The sequence below is a fragment of the Equus asinus genome, chromosome 2, assembly GCF_041296235.1.
Source record: "Equus asinus isolate D_3611 breed Donkey chromosome 2, EquAss-T2T_v2, whole genome shotgun sequence".
In the NCBI taxonomy this organism is placed as follows: Eukaryota; Metazoa; Chordata; class Mammalia; order Perissodactyla; family Equidae; genus Equus; species Equus asinus.
Genome location: NC_091791.1, coordinates 74,263,297 through 74,286,032, shown reverse-complemented (window position 1 = coordinate 74,286,032; position 22,736 = coordinate 74,263,297). Strand labels below are relative to the sequence as shown.

Below are 22,736 nucleotides of genomic sequence, written 5' to 3'. Positions count from 1 at the left end.
TTCTTTATTACTTGAATTTTTAATAATGATCCAATGTTTATTCTGTAAAAGCAATAAAAGCATTATTTTGACCAAAAATGAGATGGTCATAGCCTTTGAAGTTTCTTCCCACTACCACTTCGACCATATTTTTCTTCTTGGTCAGATTTAGGCCTTAAGTAACATTTCTTCTAACCCCATCTTCAATTCCCAGAGGAAAAAAAGTCATAAGCAAGGCTAGCCAAGGGACTTCAAATTTCCTTCTTTTAAGCTTATGAAGTTTAAAGATATTACTATTCAAGATAGAATTTAAGGAGAGAGAGATGAGTGGATAAAAGGAGATAAGGGGGCTGGCCCCATGACTGAGTGGTTAAGTTCATGTGCTCTGCTTCTGTGGCCCAAGGTTTTGCCTGTTCGGATCCTGGGTGTGGACCTAGCATTGCTCATCAAGCCATGCTGAAGTGGCGTCCCATATAGCAGAGGTAGAGGGACATACAACTAGAATATACAAATATGTACTGGGGGTTTTGGGGAAAAGAAGAAGGAAAAAATAAAGATTGGCAAGAGATGTTAGCTCAGGGGCCAATCTTCCAAAACAGGAGAGAGAAACATCATTTTTTAAAAAAAGAGACAGATAAGAAGGAAGTTCCATTTTGACCATAAAGAGTCTGATAGGATTGTAAGAGTGCAGAGATTCTCAAGATGTCAGAGTCAGAATGAAGAACTGAAAGAACAAGTGAGAAGGCACAACTTGCAGTCATGGTAATGGCTGGACTTTCAACATGTGACCAGATGGGAATACGAGCAAGGATCCAGAGAAGGTGAGGTGTAGGATGGAGTATTAAAGAGATGAAAAGGAGACAGAGATGTGTGAGGAGGAATGCCAGGTTGAGAGCACAGGAAAGTCCAGAGCAGACTCTGGTCGTGCTCTGCATGTTGCCAGAGGAAGATGAGTTATGGGAGGCGGCCTACAAGACAGTAAACAAAATACAAATCCCTCCAAGTCAAATGCATACAACTATCTTAAATACAAAGAATGACAATATATATATAGCTAAAACTTGAGAGAACTCTGGGATAATAGGACCCTTACATTTGGTCAAAATGAGATCACTAGAAACCTAACTGAAATCTCTCAAGACCCAAAAATTATTCTGAAAGGCAACTCGTGTGGGTGAGAGCTATATTTTACTCACCTTAGTTGGCATTCCAAGTGATTGTGTAAAATCCAGCTGTGATCTGTTCACTGGGGGCGGGGGGGGGGGGGGGGAATCCCAGTACCAACAGCAGCAGACACTACAGTAAAAGTGACCAGGATCCAATCCTAGATTCTCTGTCATAGAGAGGATCCAGAAGAGGGAAAAGGCAGGGAAAAGCCTTAATCGAATGCAGTTTAACCTTTGGTTCAACACATTTTGTCTTGTAGTAGGAACTGAAAAGGCTGAGGCTGCTTTATTTTAAAAGTTGTGTTGATGAGTTATCAAAAGCAGTTATACCTTGGAGAGGATTTGGGTGAGAGAATTCTCCAGCATAATTTCTGTTCTACTTAGCATTTACAGAGCACTAGCGAGCTCTACAGGGATTTTAATACACACGTGGTACTTTCAGAGCAATTTACAGTCTTTCTGGACAGCACCCTTATCCGTGGGGCCATAGAGGGGTGGCCAGGGAGTCAGATGGCTTGAGCCTCCTACTTTGGAACCGTGTATTTGCTATCACTGTTGAGGGTGGGCCCTTAGCTCAGAAATCAGCTTCCTCATCAGCACTGTCCTCATCCGGGAAGGACAGTCCTCCTGTCATCTGTGAATTGTCTGTGAGATGGGCCACTTCCTATACAGGAGGCCCAGAAAAGAAGATGGAGGACACCAAGAGACACCTATTGTGAGGCCTTAGATGAAACAAGGGACTGTATTTTACTCCCCTCTGACACCAACCTTCTTCCTGTTGTGACTACCCCTCACCCTCACTCTGACCAGGACATTCAGGGGCTTCATGCTCCTCCATGTTTTCCCAGAATCCCTCACTGAGCTTCCTTGCCCAGAAAGTGGCAGCTCCTTCTCCCAGGGACTGCTGACTGGGCCCTTTTCTCTTGTCCTGGAACTGGGGCCACATCAGTGAAGACAAGCAGTGCTCAGTGCCCAAGAGAGCTGCCAGGGACTGCCAGCTACCTGGGCCTGCAGCAGAACCGGCTCTCCCCACCCAGACCTCCCCCTCCAGGCAGCAGGAGAAGACTGAGAAAGGAGCAGACAGGGAGAAGGTCCTGGGGTTGTGCCCCTAGGAAGGTATCGTGTTCAGTTTTCAGGTGATTCCCTTCTTACTGCGGAGCTAATCAAGGAGGCCTCTAAGAAAATTACTTCTCAAGGCTGGAGCTTTCTGCCAAAAGGGAATATGGCAGGGTCGTCCCTAAAGAGTGTGCAAGCTCAGAGAAACTCAGACTGGGGGCCCTCAAGCACAGGACTGAAGGCAAGCTCCCCAGGAACAGGTTCCTAGTTGCCTGCTGAACATCTATAAGGGCAACAAATGCGCTCGTCTGCTCCTGTTTCTCCTCAAACAGGGGAGAAGAGAGTTGGAGAGAAAGATAGCAGAGAGAGGGCAGGGTCACAGGGCAGCTGGCTGTTTAGAGTTTGGTGCTGTCAGGACACATTTCTCCTGGGCTGAGTGGAAGCCGCAGGGCACAGAAGGGCTTGAGCTCTCTTGCTGCTCTACGCCAGGGGGCTGTCGGCTGGGTCAGGGGTCCCGGTCCAAGAGACTGGGGGAGGGAAGGCTGAGAGGAGGTTCTTCAGGGGGGAGAAGACCTCAGGTCAGCGCTGGGCCTCCTTCCTGTAAGGGAAGGCCCGATGATGCGCTTCATTAGCCCATGGTGGCAGACGCAGCCACACAGAGGATCTCGAGGCTGGTCAGTGTAAGCCCCAGACAGGGGTGTCTGGTCAGATAGAGACTTTTCTCTTTCCTTCATCCTTCACTATACACCCACTGAAATGTCAGAACATGGGTGAAAAAGCCACTGAATCATGTAATCTTCTAACTTCTTTAACCTTTCTACTTCTACACCTAACATTGAATCATAGGAATATAAATTTTGGACAGCTTGTTTAGATTCTAATGTGACGTTAAGTCTCATTTAACCTCAGTAAGTTTTAATATCTGTAAAGTATATACATTACAGTAATCTTATTTAGGGACTTAAAAAGTAACCTCTTTATATCTCATTGAAAAATAGTACATATCTTTCACAGAAAATTTAGAAAGCACAGATAGGTTTTTTAAAATATATTCTTGTGATAAGAACACAACAGATCCATCCTTATAAGCAGATAAGTTTTTAAAAAGCTACATATGAGCTAAAATCCTGCTCCTGAGAAAGAACTGTGATTAAGCGTGGGCGTCTCTGCTTTCCAGTCATCATTGTACGTATGCGTGTGCTGGTGTGTATGTGTGTATGTGCGCATGCCTGTACATGTGGGGGTGTACACAGATGAGACCATACTGCATATGTTGTGTTACCTGCTGCTCTGCCATCACATTCTATAATAATCCCTGTCTATGGAATTCTGCAGCATTGTTTGTTGGAGGGTGGTACTTTTGTGGTGGACATCTCGCCGAGGGGAACTCACTTGGAAAGACCTCCTTGTTTCCCTAACAGGGTGGCTATTGTTTGAAGTTAGTTTGAGAAAGGAGATTTCCTTCCGAGACCTCAAATAATGGCACCTGTAAACCTGAAATCATGGTTTCTCATGGCCCTTCGGTGGGCCCAGGACTGGTGGAGGTGGAGATCATTGGGTCAGGGCAGCAGGAACAATGTCAGCCCAGGAAGGTGGGACAGAGAAACCCAGGCAAGCATGGGATAGAAGGTAGATGGCAGGTTTGGGGCCATGGGCTGGCGTGGACCCAGGAGGGAGCTGCTTGGAATTCTTCAGGAAGACTAAGCGGGAGGCCAGATGACACGAATGGCTATGGGTCAGAGTTGGCCGGGGCTCTGCAATCCGTATTCACTCTATAAACTCACTTTGAGCTCCCACTTTGTGCCAGACACTGGGCTACGCTCTGATGACAGAGAGATGAGCAAAACTCAACACTAGTCCCCATGAATCTGACAGTCCAGCAGCAAGGGTTTCATTAAAATATGATCAATTCCAACAAAGAAGTTTGAATAGGTGCTGCAGAAGGAGAAGGAACAGCGTGAGTGCGGGAAGGTTACGTAGGGTGATACGGAGTTGAATCGGGGTGTGGGTGCAGACGGGATAGCGCATGCAGGGCGGGGAGGCACTGCCAAGCTAGAGTTGGTGGGCAAAGCTAGCAGCTGGAGTGGTGGGTCTTGGTGTTTGGGGAAGAGAGAGAGCAAGTTCTAAGTCAGATTTGATGCAATCCTTTCAGGATTAGGTCTAATTTGCTGTAATAGGATGGGCACAGGTGGGCTTTGTAGTCTGACTAGTTAAAGCTTAATTGTTTAGCTCTCAGAGCAAGCTGTGTGACCTCAGGCAACCCTCCTTGCTGTGCTTTCATTGCCCATCTTTAAAAACAGGAGTCAGACTGAACTCTGCATGTTGTACTAAGGATCAAATGAGGAAACCTGTGTGAAAGCACCTCACCCGCTAGAGGCCCTGGAAGCAATGGCCTTCTCCTGCTTCTCCTGCAAACCCAACTCTCACAGAAGACACAGCCTGCTGAGGGCCCTGGCTCCACTCTCTATGACCCAAGGGCAACGCGGTATCACTTCCCTGCCACCAGTCTGGAGCCTGTGAAAGCTGAGTCCAGGTGAGTGTGCAGGGCCTGGGTGAGGTCTGCAGCACAGAACATCTCTATCTCCGTGTTTACATTCAGGGTGAGGCCCTCTCTGCAAAGCTGCCCATACAATCCTGTGAGGTCAGGGCACTGGGTGCAGCTCCAAGTGCCTGTGGTGGAAACCCAACAGGAAAGGGTTAACAGACGAGCTCTAGTCCTTGGCATTCCCACAATAGTGACTACTACAACTAGTGCCCTCATCAGCTATTAACAGAGCCCACCTGTCCTCTGTCAGTGTGTTATGGGCTGAATTGTGTCCCCCTGAGATTCATGCTGCAGTCCTAACCTCAGTACCTGAGAATGTGACTGTATTTGGGGACAGGGTCTTTAAAGATGTGATTAAGTTAAAATGAGGTCATGGGGGTGGGCCCTAATCCAATATGACTGGTGTCCTTATAGGAAGAGGAAATTGGGACACAGACACGCACAGACGGAAAACCATGTGAAGACACAAGGAGAAGACGGCTGTTTGCAAGCGAAGGAGAGAGGCCTCAGGAGAAACCAGCCCTGCCAACTCCTTGATCTCAGACTCCAGAACGGTGAGACAATAAACGTTTGTTGTTGAAGCTCCCCAGTGTGTGGTACTTTGTTGCAGCAGCTCAAAGAAACAAATACGCGCCATCTGACAGCCTTCACCCCTTCGTTTCCATTGTTCTTGTCATCAGATATCAAACCAAACACATTCTGCCAGTGGTCCAGCATCCATGGTGTGTCTGTGGCTCCCGTATCTGCCAGTTGAGGGTGGCCAATGTTTTCATGAGGGAAAGAACATTTTTTCCTGCTCATTCAGACCCTCATGTATGACACCTTCAAACAACTATTTCAACCCCGTGGCTCCCCCTCCCTGAACCTTGCCATTTGTGGGCCTCGATGTTTTCTCATTGCTTGCTGTGTGTATATCTTGTGACCTCAATGAGAGTATGAGCCCTTATGTTGCTGGAGGAGGTGGCAGCACGGTAAAGCTTTGGAACCACCTGGTTTGAATTTCAGCTCCAATTCCTGGCTGTGTCACCTGGAAATTTGGTTTCCTCCTCTGCAGTGATAGATTGAAAGGGCTCCTAGCTGGTCCTTCCCACTGACTGGGCCAGCCGGATCAACATGACCCTGGAATCCCCGGCTCCTCCCTTAGCCCATGGATACCCCTATCCCATCGTTTCAGGCTGTGCCTCCCAGAGCACTGTCAGAACCACTCGTGGGCTGCCTGGCCCTGTGGTTCTGCCTCTGCCAGCCTGGACCTGCTTCTGGCCTCTGTAGCCGGGGCCCAGCCTGCTGCCATTTGTGATCTACTATGGGGCCCTCACTCACCCAGGCTGTGCCTTCATGCTGTGCGGTTACCTGGCTTATGTCTAGCCACCAGGCCCCATGAGAGGACAGGGACGATGAGGCCTTTATCTTACCTGCGTATACCTGAAGGTATTGTCCTTGTGCTGCACTAGGTAACAGCCTCCCTATGGCAGTGACTCTGACTTCCGTCCTTTCACAAACACCATTTTTGCAGAGGTGAGCAGAGCCACTCTGCCTCTATGACTCTCAGGAAGCCCTAACAGTCAAGACCTTCCTACAAACTGCACACCAAAGGGGAAAGGCATTGCCTACAGAGGGCTATAAACACAAAACCTTGTGGCTTTGCTGAACAGGAGCATGGGCTAAAATGGGGTAGGTAGGTGTAATTACATCACAAGGAGGTATAATTTTAGAATTTAGAATAGACTTAAAATACAGGGAAAGCATATTGGTTAAAAAAGAAAATCTCAAAGTTTTCAAAGGAGTCGATTGTAATTCCTTGTATTTGAATTCAGAATCTTACCAACTACAGCTAAATCTTTTCTCAGAACAATCTATGACAATCTCCTCCTACCAGAAGTTAAAAGGCCAACTTTCTCATGGCCAATTAGGCAGCATCATCGAGATGTCTGGTATCTAGAGAGAGTAGCCCTCCAGGGCTGGCCACCTGGATTGACTTCACCTGCAAGCATCCACCAGCCAGGAGCCAGGAGTTTCAGTAATGTGACATTTAATAAAAACTTTCTTCTCAAGGTTTTTCTTGTCATAATATACTACTGAATTAGGAGCAGGAGCCTAATTCTCTTTGGGAAATGTGATGTAGCGGTGGTTTGGGCTCTTTTCAAAGGCATGTGCAGTCTGATCTCATATCCGGTGTGACAGCAATGAGAATCTCTAGAGAGCCAGAGCCTGGATCTTAGCAGTGCCCCCTTGTCGAGGTAGACAGAATAGCAAATCTCAGCTTGTGATGTGGATAAGCAGGATTTGAACATAATGCCTCCACAAGAGGACCTCTCCTGCAGCCCTGGCTAGCTCATGGGCCGCAGGGCCCTGCTCACTGTTGGGGAAAGAATTTCAACCCAAGCACGTCTATTATGGGGAAACTCCTTAAGAAAAAGCAAAAATTATCCCAAATTGGCAAGTTTTCCCAAAACATATGAGCTTGTGAACACTTTGCAGGGGCCCATCCTGGGGCCTTGGCTGGGGGCTAAGGCTCAGGTCCTCAGGAAATGCGCCCGTGCTCCCGGGAGTGCTGGGAGCCAAGCATTCCCAGGCAAATCACAGGGCCACTTCTTGGTCACAGCTGGCTTTAGCCCTTGGGCCTCGGGTCCTCTCCTTTTCCCACCTGCCTGAGGCACGCACACTTTCATTCTCTCACTAGCCTTTAGTGTCAGATAGAAAGAGAAGTTCTGCTATTTGCACTGGGCCTCAGTTTCCTCTTCTATAGAGAGAGGGGTTGGAATGTTATCTTTTAGGAAGTGTCTGAAACACACTTGGCTCTCAGTGAATGTTATCCAGTGCTTATTTCTTGCCTGAATTCCTGACCAAGCAGTAGCCCAGGTTTCTATGTGTGATTGCAGCACAAAATTTTATTACAGCTAAGAATTATAAGAATTGTACCCTTCTTCCTATGGTGTAAAAACATCTACCAGAAGAGACCAGGGAGCATCAAAAGCATGAATATCGTGATGTTCCATAGAGGACATTCACTGAAGGCTTGTTTATCATAGTAAAGGACCAAACCCAACTTATGTCTTAAATATCCCACAAGAGGAGATTGGTAAAACAAAGCTTATCGTTGTACAGTGGAATACATTGCAACTACCAAACTCATTTTAAATGATATCAATAGATTATCACAACATATTACTAAGTGAATAATGATGCGGGCTCGGTGAGCCGAGGAGTCGAAAGAAAGATTTCTTGGGAACACCATGGGGACAGGACCCATGGGCAGTGAAGAGCTGCAATGAGTTGAGGGTAGGGTTAAATTTATCAGGCATAGGTATGCGAGTTATTCCTTTACAAGACAAAGGAAACATCACATAAAAAAGTTGTTAAAATGCTATCAGTGCAGGTGGGTCTGGTATTGGGTGGTCCTATAACTTTGGAAACGAATCAGGTTGAATCAGGTCAGGACGTCCTATACTTCCTGGAGGATGATGTAGATCGGTATGTAGGCCAGGACACCTTGGGCTTCTCTCCCTGGGGCAGCCTTGAGCCTCATCAAATAATATAAGCTACAGAACTGTATTTACAATATTATTTCATTTTGGTAAAATAATGTGCAGGCTAGTCTCACACACATACGTATATATAACGAGCAGCACGCTTGATAAATGTTACCCGTGGTTATCTCAGAATGGTGAAGAAAGGGGCCCTTTGTTTTGCCTGACTGCCTTTCCCACAAGTCTGCAGCACAGGCAGTGCCCAGAGCACACTGTGGCCCACTCCTTTCCTTGGCCCTATCTGACTCCAAGCATATAATCAAATTTTAATCATCAAGTAGGTGCCCTATTGCAAGATGCTCTCAGGCTCACACTAGTCAATATAGAAACAGCAGGCACTTTCAGCCAGTTATTACAGTGACTCTAGAAAAATGATTTCTGTCTCCATTTTGTGGTTCTGATAATTCTTCAGGAAATTGAGCTGAAAGTTTAATGTCAAGTGGCTTTGTGAGCAACATTTTTTACTGGGACTTGAGCCTTTGATTTCTGCAATGTGAAGCAACGCTGTTCCACTCAGAGGAGAGTGTTCTTGGATCATTAAAGATGTCAGATTTGGTTCACATGGGAGCTTGTGTGGGGACCACACACACAGATGACCCTAAACGTCAGGTGCCCCCAGTCACAGCCTCCCACAGTTAGGCAGCTCCATAAGGTTCGAAGCAGCTTCCTAAGGAGCAGTTGGTTTCATTTGTGAAATTGTATTTCTGAACAGCAACCTACAGAGCAGCTGAAAAACAATTGTCAAATAATAAAGAATAGTGACCAAAATGATTCCTAATGTTTATATTGGTTTTGCTAGCAATAATAATATTAAGTAGAAAATTCGCTTTTGTATTTAATCTATAGTTTGCAAACTACTTTTTAAAAACAGTTTTGTTGACATACAATTCACATAAGCATACAATTTATCCATTTAAAGTGTACAGTTCCATGGTTTTTGTATATTCTCGGAGTTATGCAACCATCACCACAATCTAATTTTAGAACATTCTTTTCACTCCAAAAGGAAATGTCACACCTATTAGCAGTCACTTCTCATTACCCATGCCCAACCTTCATCCCTAGACTTGGATAACCACTAATCTTCTTTCTGTCTCTATAGGTTTGCCTATTACAGAGATTGCATATAAACGAAATCATACAATATATGGTCTTTTATGATTGGCTTCTTTCACTTAAGCACATAATATTTTCAAGGTTCATCCATGTTGTAACATGTATCAGTTCTTAATTCTTTTTTATTGCTGAATAATATTCCTTTGAATGAATATACCACATTTTATTTGTCCATTCATCAGTTAATGAGCATTTGTGTTGTTTCTACTTTTTGGCTATTGTGCACAATGCTGCTTTGAACATTCATATACAAGTTTTTTGTGGATGTATGTTTTCATTTCTCTTGGATATATACCTAGGAGTGGAAATGCTGGATCATATGATAACTGTATATTTAACATATTGGGGTGCTCTCAGACTCTTTTTCAAAGTGGCTGCACCATTTTACATTCCAACCAGCAGTGTATGACTGTTCCAATTTCTCCACATCTTTGTCAACACTTGCTATTGTCTGTCTTTTTTATTATGGCCATTGTTTTCCACACAACAACCAATTCTCCAATTTTTTGACTCCAACTGGTGTCCTATAATTCAATTCAATTCTGACACTAACTACCTGGATTTAAAGGTTCAGTCCCACAAGACCATCCCCACTTCAGACATCAGCTACAAATGGGGTCCCCGAGCTACCCACACTTCTGCCCAGCTGACCACAAATTCAAGGTTTCCCATGACCTCATGTCAAGTTCAATAATTGGCTAAAATAACTCACAGAATTCAGGAAAGCTCTATACTTATGATTACAGTTTTATTTTATTTTATTTTTATTTTTTTTGAGGAAGATTAGCCCTGAGCTAACATCTGCCAATCCTCCTCTTTTTTCTGAGGAAGACTGGCCCTGAGCTAACATCTGTGCCCATCTTCCTCTACTTTTTTTTTTTTTATGTCTGCACCCAGGATCTGAACCTGTGAACCCCAGGCCGCCAAAGCGGAACGTGCGCACTTAACCGCTGTGCCACCGAGCTGGCCCCCTACAGTTTGATTTTGAAGGACACAACTTACAAACAGCCAAATGGAAGAGATGCACAGGGCAAGGTATGGGGATGGGGGCACAGTGCTTCCATCACCTCTCCAGGCATGCCACGCCCCCATCACATCAACATGTTCACCAACCCAGAAGCTCTCTCAGCCTCTTTGTTTCAGTATTTTTATCAAAGTTTTATTGACTAAGCATGATTGATTAAATCATTGGCCATTGGTGACTGAACTCAATCTCCCCCTCCCCTCCCCAGAAGACCAGGGTTGGGGCTGATTGTTCTAACTGTCTAATCATGTGGCTGGTTCCTCTGGCAATGAGCCCCCATCCTGAAGCTATCTAAGGACCCACAAAGAATCACTTCATTACCATAAACTCAGGTGTGGTCAGAAGGGGCTCATCATGAATAACAAAAGATACTCCTACCACTCAGGAAACTTCAAGGATTTTAGGAACCCTGTGCCCTGAACAGAGGACAAAGAACAGATGCGTATTTTTTATTTTACCATAGTCATCCTAGTGGGTGTGAAGAGGTTTTTTTATTGTTTTATTGTGCTTTTGATTTGCATTTCCCCAATGACTAATGATGTTGAGTATCTTTTCATATGCTTGTTAACCATATGCATATCTTTTTTGGAGATCTGTCTACTTAGATCCTTTGTCTATTTTTTATTGGGTTATTTTTCTTTATATTATTGGGTTGTAAGAATTCTTTATATATTCTGGATACACATCCCTTATCAACTTGCCAATTCTTTTTTCACATTCTGTGGAAAGTCTTTTTATTTTCTTGATGGTGTTCTTTGAAGCACAATTTTTTAATCTTCATGAAGTCTATTATTTTCTCTTTTTTTCTATTGTTTTCTTTTGTTGCTTGTGCTTTTGGTGTCATATCTAAGGAACTATTGCCTAACCCAAAGTCACAAAGATTTACTCCTATATTTTCATCTAAGAGTTTTATGGTTTAGCTCTTACACTTAGGTCTATGATTCATTTTGAATTAATTTATGTGTATTGTGTGAGAAAGAGGTACAACTTCCTTCTTTTGCATGTGGATATAGAGCTGTGCCTGTACCGTTTGTTGAAAAGTTCATTCTTTCCCCATGGAGTGATCTTGGCACGCTTGTCAAAAATCAGTTGACCATAAATGTAAAAGTTTATTTCTAGACTCTCAATTCTATTCCATTGTTGTATATGTCTATCATTATGTCAATACCACAGACATAGTCTTGGTTTCTGTAGCTTTGTAGCAAAATTTGAAACCAGGAAGTATGAGTCTTCCTACTTTGTTCTTTTTTACCATTGCTTTTGTCTATTCTGAATCCCTTTGCATTTCCATATGAATTTTAGGATCAACTTGTCAATATCCATAAAAAATCCAATTGGGGGGCTGGCCCCGTGGCCGAGTGGTTAAGTTCACGCGCTCCGCTGCAGGCGGCCCAGTGTTTCGTTAGTTCGAATCCTGGGCGCAGACATGGCACTGCTCATCAGACCACGCTGAGGCAGCGTCCCACATGCCACAACTAGAAGAACCCACAACGAAGAATACACAACTATGTACCTGGGGGCTTTGGGGAGAAAAAGGAAAAAAATAAAATCTTTAAAAAAAAAAAAATCCAATTGGGATTTTGATAAAGATTGTGTTGAATATACAGATCAACTTGGAGAATATTGTCATCTTAACAATATCAACCCTTCCAATCTATGACCATGGCATGCCCTTTTATCTATTTAGATAATTTCTTTCAACAATGTTGTACAGTTTTAGATATACAAGTTTTGTGCTTCTTTTCATTAAATTTATCCCTAAAAATGTTATTCTTTTTCACAGTATTGTAAATAAAAGTATTTTCTTAATTTTATTTTCGGGTGGTTTGTTACTAGTGTATAGAAATACAATAGATTTTTGTATATTGATCTTGTGTCCTGCAACCTTGCTGAAATTGTTTATTAGTTCAATAGTTTTTTTAGTGGATTCCTTAGGATTGCACAGTACTTTTATATACATTATTTCATTTAATCACCAGAAGAGGACTATGACTTCTGTAGGACAGGCATTAGTCTCACAATTTTACAGATGAGGGAACAAAGGCTTAGAGCCGCAAATAACTTGCCTAAGACCCCACTGTTAATCAATAGCAGAGCCTTGACCAATTCTCAGGACAGAGTCAGAAAACAGGGAAGACTCACCACGGAGTCAGTTTTCTCATCATCCCAAAACTTTAAAGGAAAAAAATACAACCTACAAGAAAAAAGAGACTAGGAAAATTGACAATAGCTGATAAGAAGTTTCAACAAATTTTTTCAGGATGAAAAATAGGGTAGTTACTGACTTGGAATAGAAAGAGACTTATCTTAAGTGCCTAAGGCAGAGCTTAAGAAATTAACATATGTATATGATTGTTCATACATATACGAAACTGGAAGATTTACTTAAGTCCTGAAAAAGGCTTAGGACTTGGACAGTGCAAAATCCCACAGAAAACAGGGGTGAGATGTAGAGTGGGGATTCAACAAGATTTGCACACCTCCTCTCATATCACCTGCAGTCCATGCCTCTCCTTCTACCTGGGAAGAGATCAGAGGTTTATACTCTGGAAAAGCTGACTGGGGACACCAGACTGAGGGGGCAGTGGCTGAGTGGTGCAGGGGAAGCAGACTAAATGGTGGAACCTCACTTAAGTGCTTCTCAAATGCTGGCAGCCAGACTTGCCTTCTACACTCCCCCTACCATCTCCAGATAAGAGAATGAAGGAAAGACCTTTCTGTAGACAGATGGTTGCTGACATTGGGGGTCCCCTCTGTTGAAAAACATGGATTGTCACCAGCTATCTTGCAGAGAAGCCTACTGCCCAAGCCCTTCCACACATTCACAGCTTACAGTCAGCTTTTTGGTGTCTGAATTTTTAACATGAAGCAATATTCGAGGGAAGTCTTCAACATCAAAGAAAGAGATAAAAGAAAATAAATAGAAAAAAGGAGTTCAGAGGAAATGTAGATAATTCAGGAGGGAGAAAATTCAAAACACAAAAACAAAACCTCTTAATGTCTTCAGGGAATATGAAAGACCTCTTGGAAATTAAAACTAGGATATGAAAAATAGAAAATGAATGTTAAAAACTATTAGCAGGATTGGAGGGTGAAGTTGAGGAAAGATTCCCAAGAACTGGAATTAGGCAACAAAAACAAAGCCATGGCAAGTAGAAAAAGAGAGAAGATTAGAGGTGCAATCCAGGAGTTTCAACATCTGATGAAGAGAAACTACAGAAAGAGAGCACAGAGAAGTTGGTGGAGAGGAAATTATCAAAGCTATGATGTTAAAAAAATCTTCAAGAACAGAGGGGCAGAAGCCTCTAAGCTGAAAGGGGACACAGAGTGCCCACAATAATGAATTTCTGAAAAAGTGTCACATCATCATTTAGGATTACTGGGAGTAAAGAGAGAACTTCTAAAAGCTTTCGGGTGTGGTGTGTGTGTGTGTGTGTGAATGTGTGTGAGTGTGTATGTGTATGAAATATAAAGAATTTGAAATCGGAATAGCATTGGACTTCTCAATAGCAAAACTGAAAGACAGAAGATCATACAACACCTTCAACATTCTGAGGCAAAATGACTTTCAACCACAATTTCACCCTCAGGCAAACTGCTAATCAAAAATAAGGGCGGGAGAAAGACATTTCAGAAAACCAAAGGCTCAAATATTTTACCTCCTATGTACTTTCTTAGGAAGATATGCTTCAGCAAAAGAAGGAAATTAAGAAAGAGGAAGATGGTGTGGCACGTAGATAACAGATGGTTCAACACAAGGGAGTGGCCAAGGGCCATCTTAGGGTCAGAGTCAGCCTCCAGACTGGCGCAGGAGGCTGGAGCTCTCTAGGAGGAATTTGCCTGCAGAAGTAAAAAACAGAACTCTGTATTCTAGTATATATAAATAATGTTATTGATTTTGGATTACTTGGGGGAAAAGTAACCATTGGAACATAGAAAATCTGACAAATGAAAAAAAGCAATTACTAACTCCAGGAAAAATAAAGATAGTAGAAGAGATGTGATCATGATAGGCTGTTTGCCTCAATGGGGAATCACATCTCATAGTCATAGCCATGTAAACACAGCTCATTGACTTAATCAAAAATCATGATGTAATCGTTGGGAGTGGAGAAGTGGGGGTGGAAGATGGAGCAAGAGAGCTAAACCCCCTACTCCCAAGGAGGAAGTAAATAGTGTCTAAAACAGGCAAATTAGGATTTAGTGGTATAAGCATATTATTTAGGAATGAAGAGGTTGAAAGCTAGGGGAAAAGAGAGATGATTTGAGAGGGTTCACCTTTGAGGAGGGGGATGCAGGGCCTTTGGGAGATGATGCAGGGCACAGCAGGGCCCTTATGCTTTTTATTGTTAGTTTTTTGGTACCATTTGACTTTTAAAACCATGTTCATTTATTTACACTGAATTGAGAGAGAGAATTGATTCTAGGTCCTACGTCTTTCCATCGTATCACAAGACTGACCCACAGTTCCCTCTTTGATGTACGATTTTCTAAACTTGCTACATCAGGGTTTCCAGAGAACTGTGCCCTCCCCTCAGCCTACCACCCCTGCTGTAAGCCGCATATGACTCTAGAAATCTCTATCTTCCTCCCCTCAAATCCCTGCAGGGAGCCCAGTTCTAGGTGTCATAGTTCCTTAGGGCAAACCCACTTGCAACATCAAGCCCAATTTGGGCTGGTGCTTTCTCTAGAAGGCTTCTAGTTTCCTGATAATGAGGTATTTCTGGCTCTTCCTTGGCTGCACTTGGAGAATAGAGCTGTAGATAGGAAGTCTGAAATCTAGACATAATTTAGACTGTCTCTCAGTGAGTCTTCATGTTTCTTTTCTATGGCTATGGAGAGGAGGTTTGTTGCAGGAAGTTGCTCTGCTGAGCTAAGGAACTAGAAGCCTAGGACTCGAGGATACTGCGCACGTGAGCTGGCCTCACCCTGGAGGCGCTGCCCTTACGCTGGAGGCTCCTTTGACTGCCAATGAGTGATGAACACTGGTTGCAGGGACTAGACAAGGTCTTAGTGGCCTATGAAATGTCTGGTTTGCTGGGCTTCGGGAAAGCTGGACTGGACTCAGAATCAGCCTGGTGGGTTGGCCCAGGTTAGCTCTCTTCCATGACAATAGTACTGAGCTGACCCCCAGTGGTCAGGGAACCCAACCACTCTAGCAAAGCTGTTCTGTGTCAGGCCAAAGCAATGTGCCCCACCCCCAGCCCAGCTACACTGTTAGCGCCCCCATTTGAGGACTGACACCTTGGCAGGGCCAGAGTTGCTTTTCCTTCCTTTCTCCATATGGGTTCCTTAAGATGGGATTGATTTCTTTAGATGGTCGCCAATAATGTCTGAGCTTCTCTCTGTTGAACAGGAATAATTTAGTGCTACTCACCACTTAGAGATTCTGAATAAAGCCTACAATGCCCCTAAGAGGTAATTTCCTCAGTATGTTGTATTTTTTTTAAATGAAGCACAACTATACATTTCTGGAGGATACAAGAAAAAAAAGGAACCTCCCCTTACCTCCAAGAGCCCCTACGCTCCACCCATCTCCATTCTTCCCTCAAAATGTACGAGCCCAAATGCTAAGAAAAGAAACTCTCTTTCAACCCAAAGACCAACTATATAATCGTAACTGGACATTGAATAAGAAGTTCTCCTGAGATATAATCATGAAGCATCTTTATGCTTGTATTCCACTGTCCTTTTAAAATTTATTCAGTGGTGGAAGTTCTTCACTTGGATAGAAACTTGAGATGACTCATGAATTTTCTGCTAAGACTTGAATAATAAAAAGTCCTGTTGTCACTTTAAGTCACAAACACAGTTTCTATTCAGAAATTAGAACATCCAGCCCCACGTAATAATAAAGAATGCTAACTTCAATCGAAATTGTTAGCTACTCCCTCTCTCTTCCAACAAGGTCCTGCAATGGACTGGCAGTTTAGAGTGAGAACAAGCTTGCATTGGCAGTTAGGACAAATCCTCTTCACTCCCCCACCCCTTCTCAGGCCCCTCAAGGAAATGGACCATTGCACAGGCAGCCCACGCAGAGGTGGTACTGGGAGCAGCGGCTTTTCTTCCCCAGCCTCCCACTCCCACACCACCACAAGCTCTGTTTGCTTGTCTCTCTCTCTCTCTCTCTCTCTCTCTCACCTGGCTTATTCCATTTGCCTCTGCTGTTCCCAGGTCCTCACAGTTGGCTACACCTGAAGTAGGAGCCAATCCCCAGAAACAGAAGGTAACATTTTCTCTGTACCATTTCCCACCCTCTCCCTTTACGCAGTAGGGCTTAGCCTGAAATACTTCTCTAGACCTGGAATCTCACCTGTCCTGCCCTGGGCTCAAATCTTTGCTGCCAACCAGGCTCAGCACCAGATGCACAGACTCAGGGCGAATCCTCCCAGTGCCCTCGAACTGAGCTAGTCCCTGGAGTGGGGTCCCAGATCCTGGCTCCCCTACAAAGCCCTGACTGGCTGCTCTGCTCTCTTCCTGGAAAGAGCTGGGTTTGCAGGTGCTAGGTACTCAGCCGCCTCCCCGTGGGCTCCTACTGATGCGGGGTCGGTGAGCCGAGGAGTCGAAAGAAAGATTTCTTAGACTCTTAAGATCTGGCAGTAGTGCTCTTTTATTTAGAGAATAGTGTGGAATAGCATGGGGACAGGACCCATGGGCAGTCAGAGCTTCTGCTGCCGCTGCTTCTGATGCCCCCGCTGGCATGGGGACATGACCCATGGGCAGGCAGAGCTGGTACATGGGGACAGGACCCACGGGCAGTCAGAGCTCCTGCTGCTGCCCCTTCTGCTGCCGCCGCTGGCATGGGGACAGAGCCCATGGGCAGGCAGAGCCGCTGCTTCTGCCCCCGCTGGCATGGGGACAGGACCCATGGGCAGTCAGAGCTTCTGCTGCCGCCGCTTTTGCTGCCCCCGCTGGCATGGGGACAGAGCCCATGGGCAGGCAGAGCCGCTGCTGCTGCCCCCGCTGGCATGGGGACAGGACCCATGGGCAGGCAGAGCTCCTGCTGCTGCCTCGAGTTGAGGGTTAGGGCTAAATTTAAGGCATAGGTATATGATTCATCTCTTTACAAGACAAAGGAAATAACATGAATAAAGAGTTAAAATGGTATCAGTGCAGGTGGGGTCTGGTCATTGGGTGATCCCATGACTTTTAGACAAGAATCAAATCGGATTAAGTAAAGGTCAGAAGCCACCACCCTAAATCAGTTACATGAGATTGCCAGACAGCAACCAACTTAAGTTCTTGCCTTCCCCATTAAGAGCTTCTAGTGATAAGACTTCTTCCTGGCACAGAGAGGGAGGCATCTTCACAGATAGAGGTTTCCCTTAGAAATGTAAATGTTTCCCAACAAAGGGGCAAACAAATTCCACTCCTTGGAGCCTGAATCTCATCTGTAGTTTTAAAACTAACCAGCCTAAAAATCCTCATCATAAGCCATTTTAAAATTAAGCAGCCTAAAAATCCTCATCACTACCACTGAGAAATAGTCACAAGGAGCGTGACGGAGTGAGGAGAGCAGCTTCATCGGCAGTCTCCAATTAAGGCCAGCCTAAGGGCTCAGCTTGGACTTGCAGCCAACATGGGGTTTCCTGCTGTCTGTGGCCACCTGTGGAGGAAGTAGAGCGTTCACTTGCCCAGTCAGTTGCTAAGCTGATGAAGACTGCTCCACAAATAGCAGAGCAGAGAGCACTAGAAAGCATGGAGAGAGAGCGGTGGCTTTTGGGCTCTGCCATCCAAAATAGACATCTGACTCCTTCCTTTTACCAGACAGGCCAGTCTACCCCCAGGGGAAGGAGCCAGTAAGAGGGAGAGCTCCAGAGAGGGGTGGGAAACATTACTTTCCGGGGCTTCCTTCTCAACAATTCCCTGGGAAAGCACTGTTTCTCCTCCCTCCGGGACAAGGCAGGTACTGGGTCATATATCCAGGACTCCATTTTCCCCACCACCCTGGAACTGGAGTCTTCCCCAAACTCAAGCCTGTGTGATGGGGGCCTGGTACTCCTCTGGCTTTTCCTGCTGACTGAGGCTCTGGGGTTTTGCCATCTGGACTGAGCTCCTGGAACCATGACCCCTGCCCTGCTGGCTCTCTGGTGTCTATTCACTGCCTAGACCCCCCCGCTGAGGCCCGTCACCGCGAATATTTGCTTTGGCATCAACCACCTCCAATTTGGACTGACTATGGTTTCCCTCAGCCTCTGCAGCAGCTGGGCTGCCTGGCTGCCTCTTCTGGAGCCAGCATCCACACCAGTGTGGGTCTCAGGTGAGACATCCCTTTTCCTGGTACTTCATGGTCGCTGGTTGTCTGTAATTGCCCTGTTCCTGTCCAGGTAACCATGCTATGAAGGAGTCTGGTCAAGTTATGACATTTCTCTTCCTCTTGTACTCCTCTTGTCTTACTTCTTTGTTTTCTTCATTTCTTTTCAGTCTCCTGTCTTCTGGGGACCACCCACAGTCAGTGAAGATAGCCCTCTGGGTGGGGAGGGGGGGGATCCGTAGAAGAGGACATTGATCTGAACCCAGCAGGAATTATTGAGCCCCCGTTGCAGGTGAGACATCGGACAAGCTTTTGTGGGAGATCGATGCAAAGGAGCCCTTGCTTTAAGATCATATTCTAAAAACACATAGGATTCACATGACCCCACAAAGAGCATTCTCTGACCCCTGGCTTCAGTCTGTGGTGTCTATGCCTCTGCTCATACCAACGAACAGGATTAACTCATGGGCCTCCTATTTATTAGGGTCCCCGTGTAGTTCAGGGTTTCCTGAGTGTGGGTTTACATGCTTTCCTGCTTCACCTCACACTCACAGCACCTAAGTGCTTCAGCCCTATTCCCATCCCATGCTAAGCTTAGATTCATGTCTGAAGCAGCCAGCTGCCTCAGTTTTCTAATACCGAAGTTGGGGGCTCAGGTTGCCTTTGATACCAACTCTCCTTGTTCCCACTGGCTTCACCTATGACCCAACGTCTCCCTCCAGGAGTCCTGAAAGGCTGGGAGCACTTGCCCTCTGAGCAGCAGCCATGGGACCTCTTCCCCGGTGCAGCTGATAGTTGGAGGGAGAAGTAGAGCATTGTTTCTCCTGTGACTAAGCAAAAGGAGGTGATTCCAACCCTTGAAATTTTCTTCGCTGGTTCTGCTACAATGGCACTGACTTCAGGAATGGAATGGTCAGTGCCATTTGTTCAGTATGAGTAATAATGAGGGTGGTAATGAGGGCATCCACACTCTAGCTAGCCCCCTCAGCAGCCAAAGGTGAACAGGGAAAATAGAATGATATAACGGGTGTAAAAGAGCTTTGTAAGCTGTAAATTGGGATCTACATCAAGGGTTATTGTAGCAAAGGGTGTTCTATATCTTTTCTTGTTTACCTCTTCTCTCTTGGCTTGGGAAAAATGAATTTCTATTCAGTAACCATGTGAATGATCTAAAAGCTTTTCAGATGCAACAATACTCACCAAGTAGCTGGCAGGGTAGGAAACGAAGGCAAGATGTAGCTCATTGTAGGCATTCAATATTGTTTGTTGAATGAATAAATGGGGAAAAACAGAATGGGGCTTCCTGAGAAGCATAGATATGGGCTCGAAAGCCCTACAGTCCCAGCTCTTGCCAGGCAAATACCTCCCAGACAAACCCTGGCTGAGTGGAAGACGCTGTGGCAGCAGCGTACTGTTCAGTGGCATGGCACCTGGCCTCTCCACAGTGGGTACCCCAACCTGAGCTGAGGACAGTGGGCGCCAACTGATTTAGCAAAAAACACTTTAATTACAAACAAATTAATCAATACAGAAATGTTTTTGAGATTCTAATTCAAATTTAAAAATAGAACGACGAAGAAAATTCCTGGTTCCTGTTGCTTGTTTGTTCTAACCGGTACCTGTGTTTGGTGGTTCCTGTGCTCGCTCCCTCTCTGCCCCTCTTCCCTGGGCTCATGGGCAAGAATTAAGTTTCTTCGATAAAAGGTTTCAATTTAGCTCTCCAAAATTTTATCAAGATAGTTGGTTGTAGAAACAAACAACTTTTAAAGAACAGTCTGAAGCCTTAAGGCAGATTGCAGGACTATGATTACTCGCTAGCATTAGTGAGCTCATCAACGTGACCAGCTCCTGCATTAAGCACATCCCATGGATTATTGCGTTAATCTTCCCGATACCTCTAAAGATGTGGGTACTATTTAACACTTCTATCACTATTTTTTGCTACTTACAGCTATTTTAAAGGTGAGAAACTAAAGTGAGGTTAATTACCTTGCCCAAGGTCCCGCAGTTTGTGAGTGACAGAGCCCACAGTGGACTTGCACCTGGTTCAGAGCCCAAGGGTTTGACCTTGTGCTGCCACCGCCTGGCAGAGGGCTGTGCTCAGCGCTCATTACCCTCCCTGGGACGTGGCATTCAGCTCCAGGCTGCATATTTTCAGGGAATTTTAGATGAATAGAGTGATCTGTTTCATAGGATCTGGTGGGGGAGAACCAGAACAAAGACAGAGAGTACCTGTGAAAGCGTCTCGGGGTTTTACTTGGACCAGATTACTCAGCAAGGGCAGTTCTGACATTTTGGGCTGGATGACTCTTTATTGTGGGGGCTGTCCTGTCCACTGTAGGATATTTAGCAGCATCCCTGGCCTCCACCCACTAGACGCTAGCAGCATCCTCTCCCCCAGTAGTGACAATCAAACTATCTCCAGACATTGCAAAGTGTCCCCTGGGGGCACCCCTCCCAGTCCCCTTTCAGAACAAATGACTTAGAGAAATGAAGGCTTGGGACAACATCCTGTCATTAAATATTAAAAAGCTGTCTCAAGTTACGTGATCCTGAAAAGGACCCTAAGAAGTCTCTCAGGCTCAGAAAAGCTGGGTCTTCCGAAATTTGGTGCCTGAAGTTGGCTAGAAGAAGAGGGAAACCTGGAAGAAGGACTACCCTGAATAGGAGTGGGGAGGCCAGAAGGAGTCATCCACCCCGCGGCAGGATTTGTGACATTCAATTCCTTGAACATTTTGTGTAAGGTTTAGGTTATCAGATAACAAGGAGATCCAAGTTTTAGTCTTTTCTTTGCCTCTGGATATTTGGATAGGTTCAGGTAAGTCTATTTTCTTCTTTACTGTTTTTATTCACACACGTTTATTTAGTGTGTGCTATATCTGTCATTATATTGAATGGGATTCTTTCTTTCCTTCCCCAGGGCCTAGCACACAATAGATGCTTAATAAGTGCTTGTTGAACATGATCTTGTATTGATTAAGGGAGAAAATTGCTTGTGAAAATAAGGTCTTAGAAACAGATATGAGGCCTGCTAAACTATCTATTTATCAGTAAGTGGGTGGTTTTCTGGTGACATGTGATGGTCTGGTCATATATGAACTTATGGATCAATAATGAAAATGCAATGGGTTTTTGTTGGCTAACTTATTTACCTCCTTAAATGTCCAACTTCCTCCTGATAGTGCTCCTTGGTGTGGCAGAATTTAGTGGAAACAGATTCTGAGGAAGCTTTGCCAGGCCTTCTCTGAGGCCAGGAGGCAACGCTGGGCCAGAGCGTGATCTCAGTAGTGGGCACTCACATGAGACAGCACTGAAAAAGGCTCCAGAAGGAAGCGAGAAGCCCAGAGACCAGAGGTAAAGTCACGTCAGCAGGACTAGGCAAGGGACAAAGTGGGAACATTTCTATTTGTATTGCCTTTTTATAAGGAAATAATATATTAATATATATATTTTGGTTATAAAAACTATGCATGATCATTGTAGGAAAAAATAAAGAAAAGCATAGAGAAGAAAATAATCAACTCTTATTCCATCACCCCAGTGATAGCAGCTGTTAACATATGAATACATTCCCTTGCAGCCTTCTTTGTACATACACCACTTCACATTTTGTTGTGAACACTTTCCCAAGTCATGATGTTTAAAAGTTAAACATCATTTCAACATGCTGCAAAACATTTTATTTGGTATTTAATCACAGCTTATTTAACCTTGTGCTTGTTTTCCAGTTTTTCTCAATTATAAATACTACTACAATTTGAAAAACTGCTGTCTTGATACAGTCAACATGAGGTCAGGGAGATGCTGCCTCTAAATAGGGTGCACCCCTAGGATTCAAAGACAAGAGGGAAATGAATGACATCATCCAGCTGCAGAAAACCACCCTATACTCAGGGTTGTTCTAGAGGCATTCCGCCTGGAGCTGAGGCATCTCCTACCAGGGCCTCAGTGGTGCAGAGAGGGCAGGGTTCCAGGTTGTTGCATGCAAATAGGCTCCCAGGAGGTGTCCCACATAAGACCTTGCTTCCAAGCAGCCACGATGGAGATTTGTTCAATCTCATCAACATTA

The 22,736-nt window shown here is 44.8% G+C and overlaps 1 long non-coding RNA gene across 1 annotated transcript in view; it reads left to right on the top strand.

Moving 5' to 3' along the window:
• LOC123280570 (uncharacterized) overlaps window positions 1-7,308 on the top strand; it is a 31,277-nt gene extending 23,969 nt beyond the window's left edge. The window contains exons 4-5 of the long non-coding RNA XR_011496029.1: window positions 4,502-4,734; window positions 5,161-7,308. This is a non-coding gene — a long non-coding RNA (uncharacterized lncRNA). The remainder of the gene's footprint in view (window positions 1-4,501; window positions 4,735-5,160) is intronic.
• The last annotated feature ends 15,428 nt before the right edge of the window (window positions 7,309-22,736 follow it).